General features: G+C 34.4%; 1 long non-coding RNA gene across 1 annotated transcript in view; it reads right to left on the bottom strand.

Annotated features, from left to right (window-relative positions):
* Positions 1-12746, bottom strand: part of LOC145671890 (uncharacterized) — a 152671-nt gene that overhangs the window by 81187 nt on the left and 58738 nt on the right. The window lies entirely within an intron of this gene.

Consider the following 12746-nt stretch of genomic DNA (forward strand, 5'->3'; position numbering starts at 1 on the left):
ATCTTGAAAACCAAGGGCGGTAAAGAAAATCCCCCCACGTGGAAAGCATAACTCGTACTACTTTAAAGGAAAAAAATCCCTGACACGTCCCTATTTATCCGAGGATTATAATTCGCAAACGATTTCGTATCAAATTAGGGTAGCTTTCAAATGGTACCACTCACATGTCCATCAGGGGGAGATATCCCGAAAAAGGGAAATTTTTCCTGAAATAATCTCATTTTTTTTTTAATTTGAACGCGATTTTCTCACTTATGATACACAATAGGGGAATTGTAATAGTACAGTTGAAAACAGTGATTCATTATAAACACAACGAGCTACGAACCATGATCCTAGAATAAACAGGAACGTGTCCAAAAAATCCTAAAAAGCTCTAAAATTTACCCAATTTTCTTCTTCTTCAATGTTCGTGACATCACCACCCGTAGGCATCGCACGCGTAACTGGAAAATGCCCATGAAACACGTTCTTTGATGCTTTCACACTTAAATAAATGGCAAAAAGTGTGAAAAGCTTAACTAGAGACTTATAAGGCAAATTCCAAAGGTCGACGCTATGGTACAGATCTGTTCCATCGGTCCCCAAAGGGTTAAATGACTAAAATCGGAAAATTTTTGCTATTAACTGTTTCTTATTCTGTTTGGCAGCAGGCTGGAGAAGAAGAAAAGTGTTTTCTAAAGCTTTCATGTAAATATTTAGATTAAGTTGTTAGAAGTTAGCCATTTTCCAATATGGCGTCCATTGTCCACCATAATGACCCTACGACCTGTCTCCCGGTAATTTTCCAACCTTGATTGGACATGTAACAAAATGGCAAACTTTCATGTTGGTAACCGGAAATGCAGGATACTTACGCTAACATACCACACTATATCGTTTACATTATCATAATAATTTTCATTATTATTTACCATATTAACAATTATTTTAGCATAACATTCATATCAGTATATATATATATATATATATATATATATATATATATATATATATATATATATATATATATATATATATATATATATATATATATATATGTAATCAGGAATTGCAAACACCTCAGAGTTTATATCATCGCTGATCTCAGAATCTCAGAATCTAGCATAACTTGTAGCTAGGTTTCATTGTCGTCATATAATCGTGACTCACGGCTTTCAGATATTATACTCCTGGGTAATTTTACTTGATGAATTACTCTACATTTTTTGATCAGAATGTTTTCCAAACTTCTGTCAGGAAAGTAAATGTATTTCACATCAATATTAATTTTACCTTCATTATGTAATGCCACCTTAAGAAGTAATTTAATTTCTTCGTTTTTCCACTTTTTTTTTACACTCTGAGAGTATTTATTATTATTATTATTATTATTATTATTATTATTATTATTATTATTATTATTATTATTATTATTATTATTATTATTATTATTATTTGTTTCAAGTTTACAGTATGCTACTCTTTCCGGTGCTTTGTGTGTGGTAACCCACCAAGTTTCTCAAAGGTTTGAGAATACTGACACTGGTTTTCCCTACCTTAACCTAGCCTATGCAGTTCGATGCATGACACTGTGCAGCGTAGATTTTTGAAAAACTGTTCTCACAATTTCTACACTGTAAAATATATTCCTTAATGTGTGTATCCTCCAAAACTCTATAAAAATTATACTTATTGTAAAATAATTTATCAGGATGTTTAATACTTTGTACAAGTAAACTCACTCTTTGACTGTGCAGAAAAGCTTATTCGGCGGAAGTACGTCCCTTTGTAAGTGATTCAATTTCTATTAAAAGAATTACATAAACAAAAAATAAAATATAAAAAGTACTTTTAGAAATAAGGAATGTCAGTTTCATTATCAAACAAAATTACTAAGAAATAATACAAAACTTTCTCATTATAACTCGGGTTGTTCCTCGGGCATTGTGTCACAGATATAAACTTTTTGATTTAACGTTTGCAACCCTCATTTTTTCATCCCACCATTTTACTTCCTTTGTGGGGAAAATATAAAAAATGCTGAAACATGTCTTAAATTTTAAACTAGAAGTCTAAATACTAAATTACATATCTCTAACCTTAAAGGATTTCGAGATGTAGTCATCCTGTTATAAGAATTGTAACTTCATCCTTTTTCTTCTCGCTTTTCTTCCCTTCTAAGGCAAGTAACCAAAAAGAAAAAGGTGAAATATATGTGTAATTATTTTAAACGGAAAACCCGTGTCTATACTCTTCAATTTTTCAAGTTTCATGTCTATATTCTTTAGAGAATAAGAGATAAGGACATTTTACTATAACAATTGTCACTCCCATTTCTCAATCCCTTCCCCATCGGATTTCCAAAAATCCGTCTCTTTTGGTATCTTACGCCACAAATTCTGTGCACTGCCAAATTTGAAGTTTCTAACTTAAGGGGTTTGGCCCGAGCGCTAATTAGCTACTCACTCATTCAGGACTTCTTTACATATAGAGAAGATGTCGATGTCTCCGAATCTCGGAAGGGTAGATAGATAAAATTGTGGTATATGTAGGTCCCATTTTAAATAATTAGACAATTCTTTCGTCGTTTTTTTAAATATTTTCCCTAAAAGGAAAGAAATAAAGCAGGAAGAAATATCACCCCATTTTCCCTTCCCATAAAGTTTCCAAAAAATTTTCCTTAACGGTACCTTACGTCACAAATCCAATACACTATAAAAATTTCAAGTTTATAGTTTCAACGGTTTGAAATGGCTGTTGATCAGTCAGTCAATCGGTTGAGACCTCTTCTATATTCAGAGTTACTATATGAACTATAAACTAATTTTGCACTAAACTTCATTCTCTTCCGTTGATAAATAATCCACTTGCAAAAATGATATTATGATAAGTTGGCGAAATTTCCTACATCCTATCTGGCAATTTCAATATCTGCAAGACTTTTGTTTTCCGGGTTAAAATGTATTAATTGTTTATCTAACAAATATGTTTATCATTAGATACCAGATATATCAGTTTTCCAAATGCAACCATTATTTTTACAAGAGTCCCCTCCTTGTTATGCGGATAGCGTGCGCGCAGTTCGATTTCCGGCGGGAGCTCATGTGATTCGGATCCCATTAAGCTGTAAGTCTACGTCTCATATAGCCTTGTTGCTAAAAGGGATGCTAAACGCAAAGCAAATTCAAATCCACTATATTTACCATATCAATGTTCAGAATTTAACACTGAGTCTTCAAAACTTTACGAAATTCCGCATACCTACTTTACAATTAAAGAATGAAGTCTTTAAGCTTGAAATGATGAGAAAGGATTGAAATGGTGGAATGAAGAAAGTGGGAGGAAACGGGAGAACCGCGAGAAAATCCACCGCACACGATGTTTGTCACTACAAAGTTCACTTGGCGCGAGCTGGATAGAACGCGGGACTCCATGCACCAGAGGTGAACGCTTTACAACTGAGCCACCGCGGCCCCAGTTAAAGAATGAGGTATGGTGCTTCAGTGGTAGGTCGCTCACCCATGGTGCAAAGCGTCCATGTGATTTTATAATGGAGAATATCATGTTCGTAAATTTCTCGGAGCTCCGTTTCCTCCTTCATTCGCATTCCATTATTTCCTTTCAGAATCACTCACTCATCTGTCTTTAGCCTACATTATCTTGCGATATAAAACTGACAGACTTTCATTGTACAGTACATAAATTTGCCAAACAGCTAAAAGATTCTGTGAATATTTAAAAACACAAATAATTTGCTTTTAGCGTAAAATGTAAAATTCTTTTATACTATCAGGGTTGCTTCTATGAATAACTAATTAAGTTTTCATTTACGAGAATGCAATAGAATCCAGATGACCTGCCTTCCTGGTTTATAAATTAGAAAGAAGAATTTTTCGTGTAGGTTAGTAAATGTTACTCTGTTGTTGGTTTGACATAATTCCGGCTCCGGGTTCAGCTTCAGCTGACACATTCCTCACGCCTCCGTCCTTCAACACCATTGACCTTGACCTCTCCTTACATAGGTTGGTTTCAGCTCAGCTTGGAAGAATTGTATTTTTTATCTACAACTTTACTCTATATGGGCATTTCCATGCTAGTTTCTTCTCTGCTGCTATAAAAGTCACCTGAAGAGAGAGTGAATGACTCAACGTATTATTCCTCGCGAATTCCTCACACTCTCCGCTCTCTGAATATTGCTTCTTCTTGCTTTGGAATTGCAGTATGTAGAACGTAAATAAAAATAATGTATGACCAAAGCGAACAAGTATTATTAGTGTTACAATTTCAGGAATATATAATTCCCTTTATCAAACGCTATTTCTTAGATATGTCCTTTTTTCTCATATACTCTCTATGGATAATTTGTCTGACAAAGTCAATGACTTATTGTCGGAACTGTAACAGATTATTAATAATTTGCATTTAATCTTCTTCTTACTAACAATGAACCTATATGGAGTCACGATGCAATATTGGTAGAGTAGGGGAGACCGGGGCTGGTTGTCACAATTTTTGGTTTTTGGAATGTAACTCCACAGGAAAGAAAGTTATGAAATTATTGATAGTTCTGTATCAACTTTGGTGTCTCTTTCACACAATACCATGGTTTTCATCGATAAATGTTATTACGAAAAAGGCATTTTTGATTTTCGAAAAATGCCTTTCGTATGTGACAACCTGCCCGAGTTCTGGGTTGGTTGTCTCACTGAACAGAGTCGGTTGCCCCAGCTATTTTAAGTAGAAAATACAGTAAATTTTAACTTTAACCATAATTTATTTCAAAAGTGCAGCAAAAGAAACGCAGAAAATTGTTCATCCGTAAGAAATTTTACACTATAAAACATAACACAAAAGACACACTTTGTGCAAGGGCAGTTGTTTTAGGTATTAGAGATCTTAAAATTGAACTTAACCTTTATTAGGAAAATAATTTTTAAAAAAATGATTCAAGAAACCAGCAAATTGTATGCAGGGCTGGATTTCCCAATAGGCCCGGGTCTATGGGCGCAAGCTCCCAGGGGGCGCACGACCGAGAGAAAAAATCTAGTTTTACTTTAAAACAGTTTTTGTGTCACGTTATCAAAATACTTCATGTAATCTGTGTTTCTGAGATTAAAACTATTTTATAATGTATTACAGAGTTTTTTATTTATTTATTTACCCAAATGGCTAAATTGAACAAAACCAAATTTATTCACCAATCTTTTGTTAATACATTAACGGTATTTTGTTAAGCCCAGAACCAAGTAAATTCCTCAAAAAACTTGCAATGATAAAATTGCATCGTGGAGTGGTGTTTAAGCAATTAACATATAGGCCTGATAAAATTTTTTAATAAAGGTTTTTAGGAAAGTATCTTTAACCAGACTAGTGGGCGGAAAAAAATATTGGGCCTAGGGGCGTTAAAATGTTAAATCCGGCCCTGATTGTATGCCTACAATAATAATAAATGTGAATTACACATAATACAGTTTGTAGGAGAACAAATAATGCGCATTAGAACTTAAAGACAAAATAATTTGTTACCTGATTCATAGGTAACTAATACATAAATACGAAAGAAGAATAAAAGGCTGTGATTCAGCCCATTAGTCAGATTCTGTGTAAGAAATAGAGAACTCACAGTTATGACAAACATAAGAACTAAATCCTGGATCAGGGATACATTAATCATGCGACCATTCTTTACATTCAATACATTGCACCCAATCTTCTCTGGGCAACCTATTTGGAAATGATTCTAGAAAACTAAACAATAACATTCTTCTTCGTCTTTTTCAGAGTCATGTACGGATTTTGTCCTTCTAGGCCTACCTCGTCTGCCTGAATTGGCTGCAGATTTATATGAACTTTCATTTTCAGAAAATATCTGTTTTCTTGAAAGTTGTTGTGAAGTTTTAGCCATTCTCTCTTTGGATTTTTATCCTTGTTTATTGGAAGTGTTGTCTGATTTCAAGCCTTTTATTTTTGTGCTCTCTTTTCTTTTGTTCATCTTCCAATTTTCTTTTCGCTGGAGTGTCTGTCATAATACCGGTTTCTCTTTTGCGGGTGTTTTTATTTTTATTTGTACTACGCTGTTCTACTTTTTGCAGTGCTCTAATCATTTTAGGGGAAATTTGTAGTGGTTGGCTTACTACATCATTAGGGCTTCCAATTGGACTGGTTATCTTCCGCCAAATTACATCAGTCTAGATAGGTCTATGTTTTTCAGAGTTGTTTAGGTCTATGTTTTTTGGAGTTGTTTGTAGGTTAAATTTGATCGGTGTTACATGTCTGGATGTCAGGGTTGTCATCAGTTGAAAATTCAGGATTAGGTCCAACGTCAGAATCAATTTGGTTGGAAGTATTATGAGGTAACTTCTAATTCTGGTCGATCAGTTACATACGATGGAAAGAAGTCGGCTTCAGAAAAAAAATATGCTCATTATAAGGATAAATGCCAGTGCACTGAATACCAGATTGTATGTTTGCTGGTGTCATACCAACGGGATAAGAAGTAGCCATTACCTTAGGGATGTCATAAATAGTCATCGTCTTACCAGGATTGTTGAGCATCGAAAAGTCACATGCAGAATTAATGTACTTTTTTAGTGGTCCAAACACAGTTCGGTCCAAGAGCTGCAGTCGGTGGGAACAGTGTGGTACAATAACATGATTACGCTGTGTTCCTTTGCGACGTCAAGACCTTGAATGCTTAGGTGGGAAATGTAGTTCTCCAGGAGCAACAAAACTCGTTTCTCAGGTGAGCATCGAACTACAGAAACAAAGTGTTGAAGAAATGTTACAAAACGTGATTCTGTCATCAATCCAGATGAGTTAGTACATCCCTTGAAGCCTGGAGGCCCACGTGCAATAAAATGAAGTAAACATGCGAAAAGAAAAAGAAGGGTGGTATGTGATTTTCGATTGCCGAAACTGCTGTAGCTAAAGTTACTAAGTTTCCCCTTTCGGCCAAAACCATGGATCTCACATGCTTGAATGCTCTTCGAGCTATTACTTTGTCTGGTCTCTTTCATTCATATTCCAAATGTCTTGCGGTAGAAACTTGTGCCTCTTCAAGACGTCAGAAAGATTGGGTAAAATCATTCTACATTTGTGCGGTTATCTCTGGTACACGAAGAGCTAGTTTAGGATGCCTTTTCAAAAAAGCAGTCAACCAATCTGCACTGCCATTTTATTTTCATGCTAATTTGACGGCATTTTAAGGTTACTTGCTTCAGCAACTTGAAATGCCAATTTACGAACTTCTCTTGTTTGTATTCAATCTAAAGTAAATATCGGCGACACGTAGCAAGTACGCAGTTAATTGTTGTTCTGCGGCATCTGGGAAATCTTCGCTGTTTTTATGCATCCAACGGGTATTGTTCGTGCCTATACATTCTTATTACTAAGATCACTGTCGGGGATTTTCGATACGTGTTGAGCTAAAGACCTATAATTCAATTTAAAGTTTCTGGAAACCTGTTGAATTGAACGTCCTTCCAATTTAACACTTCTAGCTGCTGATAACATAACATCGGGTGGACTTCTCTTTTGTTTGTTAATATTTTGAAATTCCGAACATTTGTGCTCTGAAAAGAGTCACATGAAACAAACAACCTAATTCAGAACGTGACAACCAACCCCATTCAGTAGGTAACAACCAACGCCACTCGCCATGTTTATTTTTTGTAGGACCTCCATGGAACATAGAACGAGATCCCAGAAATATAAATTATTAAAATGATTGCATTATAAACAAACATTTGTAATACCTTATTGGAACTTCGAAGCTTCCTAAGTGAAAAGCAAAATACGACGCACAATCTAACCCACAAAAATTACTTGAACACTTTCAAAATACTTTTTATCGTCTCACACAAATACTTCGGCGCATTCCTGCTACAACTAACTAACAATGCACTCTTGATAAATACACGTCATCAAAGAGAGGCACAGATTCATGCGTCATCTATGAACTGAATAATTGCTATTGTGACAACCAATCCGTGTGACAACCAGCCCCGATCTCCCGTACTCACATCTGGTTTCAAAAGTCGAAGGCTTGATCCCAGACCATATGAGGCCATTGAGAGAAAGGGGAGGGAAAGATTTCAACATACGAACAGAGAAGGATATATTCACATATGCAAGGTTAGAATTAGAGATACAAATGATCGAATAACATCCATATTCGATCATTTTGTGAAGTATAAAATCAAAGTTTCTCACTCCAACTTGCGAGCACCACACCCGCAATTGTCTAATTAAGGTGGAGAACTCTTTTTGAAGCACTATATGATTGGGTAGGCAGAGAAAGATATTAACATGTGGAGAATGAAGAATTAAAAATCTCAGCTTTCGGAGAGGGGTTTCGAACCGAAAACCTCTCGGCTACAAAACCGTGACGTTAAGAACTCACCCATGGAGAATGCTACTTGGCGAACTATGTTCTTCTCACATATCTCAAGGATGCTAACGTTTAGAGGTTTTAAAAAATGGAAATATATTCTTTATTTCTATTAAGAATAGTTATTTATTATTAAACTCAAACAAGCGTTGCAATGTTTCGCAAAAACCATGTTTAACGTGCATGGTAGCAAGAAAGTTCAGCTTCTGATATATATATATACGTAAAGTACTAACCGAGATTATTAATAATACGAAATCTAATCAAAGCGTATAGGAGGTAGAAGGGTCTCATCTAACATTGCAATCTATGAAACGTTTTATTTGCACTTAATATCGTTCTTCTACAAGCTCTTTCCTCGCTGGTATTGTAGCTGGCGTGCGTGTATTTAGTGCATGTGGTCCGAAGTTTGATTCACCTCTGGAAGAGTATACATAGCCTACAATCATTAACTTTTATTAAACATCTGTATCCTTTAGTATATAAAGAAAATCGTGGGAAGTATAACTAAAAACATTTATTTATCGAAATTCTACTATATATTTGACTGAAAAAGTTAGATTCTTCTGCTTCACAAAATCAAAATTTTCTTCAGAATATGGATGCTATCCTCTCATATGTTTCTCAAATTCTAACCCTGTCAATGTACCCTACTACGTCCGCATATTTGAATCTCTCTCCCTTTACTCTCTCTCTCAATATGGTTCATCACGAACCACCTGATCTGGGATCAAATCTTCTACTCTTCGTACCAGATGTAAACGTCCTACCAACAGGCAATCGTGACTCCCTATAAGTATGTTGTTAGTAGGTTGCGGGTATTCAGGAAACATAGACACGAAAGTTAGTAATACAGGAACTAAAATAGGCATACAAAATAGCTAAAATAGATACAACATATATCAATGGCCAGTGGCATATTTACAATTTTGTTTCGGGGGGCTTTGCTATCTTCATTCCTGAAAATGTAAAAGTTCTGCAAGATATTAAATTTACTTTAATATGTAAATAAAATTTCGGGGATGGACTTAAGCCTGGAAGCACCCGTTAAATACGCAACTCAAAAACTATGGACATTTCGATGTAGTTACTAAGAAAGAAAAGAAATTATTAATTAAAGAACACACTTCTTTCAATAGTTTGTAAGTAAATGAGTCCATGCGAATTTCTCTCTGAATAGAGGAAGTATATTACGTCACAGCAGTAATGAGTTGACAAGAGTTGCTTTAGATAATTTGCACCTTTATCAAAACAAAACTGCATAATGTAGCGCAGTTTTGCGGAAAGTTTACAAATATTCACAGCGTAACTGCTTATGCCTGATTCTAAAAATTTCAACACTTATTGCATATCTACTAGCATCAAATTTTAGCTGTCAAATGGTGTTATGCTGGACGAGCTGCGACTTATATACCTTCCGATGTGGGACACTAGTGCCATCTCATACGCAAAAGGCGAATTACATTCTAGGCTACGTGATATTTTGTTACAGTTCTTACTAATATAATGAGCTATTCTCAAAGAAGACTGTTACTTATAATTTTTAAAAAATCAATATTTTGATATTTAACTATTAGGCATTTCTTCACGCATGCATCGTAGAGAGATCCGCCTTATAGGGAGTTAATTTCTTTCCTTTAATTTAGGTATTTAACTTAACTACTAGATAACAGAAAATGGAAAAAAAAAATAAGAAACACTTGCAGAAAAATAATTAGCAGAAAAATAATTGGCTAAAAAGCGAAAAAATAAAAATACGAACAACTTAAAAAAAGGCAATAAATGGGGGAAATAATAAAAGCGCTAAAGTAGACAATAATAAAAATAAAAATTTTTGAAGTCGTACCGAGCCAAACATATTAATTGCTTTATAAAATTAGTGCTTTAAAAATAAAACAGCCTTATACTTCGAATGCGCACATGTATCTTTTGGACATGGCCTAAGTTTAACATTATTTTGTTATTAGATACTCATGATAGCTATAACTTACTTATTTAAAATAAGATTATTATTCCGATGTTGCTAATGGTATCTATAGTATGGCGCTAAATTCGTTGTACAAAAGCAGAGGAGTGATTCCTGGGAGTAAAACAAACAAAAAAGTTCCAATAAACATAGGGCGAAAACTCCATCGTTTACGTGTTATAAGCTGCCGAAATAATGAAAAAAAAATGAATTCTAAAGGTCCATAGCTCCAAAACTATGAGACCTACCTTGGTCGGGTCAAGACTTTACTTAGGAACTGGTATGTGCCCTATCCAAGAATGCGTGTTTCAGAATCCTGAGGTGCTTCCACAACAGTTTTTATATAGGGAGTTTGACTACGGGCCTATGATATAAAGTACTCTCCAACTACCTCCATAAAAATTGTTGCATGAGTATCTTAGGATTCTAAAACATGTATTTTTGGATAGAGCACATACTAGTGCCTGAAGTCTTGACCCGACTACAGTAGGTCCCATAGTTTTGGAGCTATGGACCTTTAGAATTCATTTTTTTCATGTTTTCGGCAGCCTATAACACGTAAACGATGGGGTTTTCGCCCTATGTTTATTTTTTTATTTTTTTATTTATTTATTTTTTATTTATTTATTTTTTTTTACTCTCAGGAATCACTCCTCTGCTTTTGTATATACAACGAATTTAGCGCCATACACTATATTCATAAGACTATAGACGAAAGCTTTTTTTTTTTTTTTAACTCGTTGAAGCCAAAATTTTTGTAACTTTAGCTGATATTTTCCATCCAACAGGAAAACAAAATAATTTGAATTACAGATTTGAGATTAATGAAAATGAATGACAAGTAAGTAGCAGCAATTTGTAGCAGCAATTATTGTCAGCCACCAATAACATAGTATGGATGTGCGAATGGTAAAACGTAAGACACTGTAACAGCGTTGTGCAGGAAGCACTGTAGATGTACGAATGAAGGAGCGCACTCACGCAATGCGCAGGATGAAGGCTACCACTTTGTCCTTAAAGGAGAACAAACATTTCTTTAAAAGTTAAAATGTTTAACTTAGCAAGTTTGTTTCTTGTAATAGCAATTATTATATTTAACACAAATTTTCTAAATTCATATTTTCTAATCATTTCAACATTTAAAAATCCTTTGGAACACTTTTGGAGTAAGCTAACATGTTTTACACTATATATAGCAAATAAAACTATTATTTAGTACTAGATCTTACATATTTAATAATATAAAATATGAATTGGTGACTGAAACGTGCGAATGCAACTGTATGTGTGACTTTAGAAGAAAGAGAGGCAAAGAAAACTACAGTACATGGTTTTAGTGTGCCACTGTGCCTTTCGCACCGCACTACATATATCGTTCACAATAATGATTTACTTATAAACCCAATTCAATGTATATACATTACATAAATTTGGGTCTGCCCTCCATTCAAGAGATTTATTTACTATTATTTTCTTTAAATTTGTTAATGTTACAAGTTCGTTTCAGTTATGATACCGGCATGTAAAAATTGAGGGGGCGATTAGAACAAAGTATGTTCGTAGACCCCAACTAAATTTACATCAAAATCGTTGGGTAAATGGAAAGCCACTTGAGTTAGCGGGATTGGACTTCTATCTCTACCAATACAATCATAATTTTATTCCATTATTGATAGATCACTTGCTATATGTTTAAAAGTTTGCATATACTATAGTGAAGACAGTTTGCATATCCTTAAGGAACTTCGTATTAATATGGGAATTACAACAATAATATTATCCATTAATTTTAAATTTCTCTACCTTCCTAAAATTATAGAATTTTTCTCGGGATTAACTTTCCAACTATGCTTTTCTCTTCACTTCTGAGCAAATGGATAGAGCTACTACTTCTTTTCCTGTACATAAATCATCACTGTACAATCTTCTAAGACTCTATCCACTGTACCATCCAAAGGATTTGAATTTAGAATCCGTTTCAGCAACGAGGCTATATGAGATGTAAACCTATAGCTCAAGGTGAGATCCAAAATCATGAGCCCCAACCGGGAATCAGACCGGTGTCTTCCACGCTATAGATTCGTACGCTAAGCACTAGCCCTGAAACTCATATATATATATATATCTCATCTATATATATATATATATATATATATCATATATATATATATTAGAGTTTATCTCAAAAAAGGGAAGAAAAGATCTTTATTAAAAGATTAGAAAATCACTTCATATAATTTCTTAAAAGGTTACAAAATTATTTAATATAAATATTAATCCATATTAATTTGAGAATTTTGGAGAGAGAGATGTTCTAAACCCCTACTTTTGTATCTAGGTACGACCATGGCTGTAGCGATTATTTCCACTTACCTATTGAGTCAGGGCTGAGAAATTGATATATTTTGA

Source organism: Thermobia domestica, chromosome 15 (genome assembly GCF_964235325.1).
Source record: "Thermobia domestica chromosome 15, izTheDome1.hap1.1, whole genome shotgun sequence".
Classification (NCBI taxonomy): domain Eukaryota; kingdom Metazoa; phylum Arthropoda; class Insecta; order Zygentoma; family Lepismatidae; genus Thermobia; species Thermobia domestica.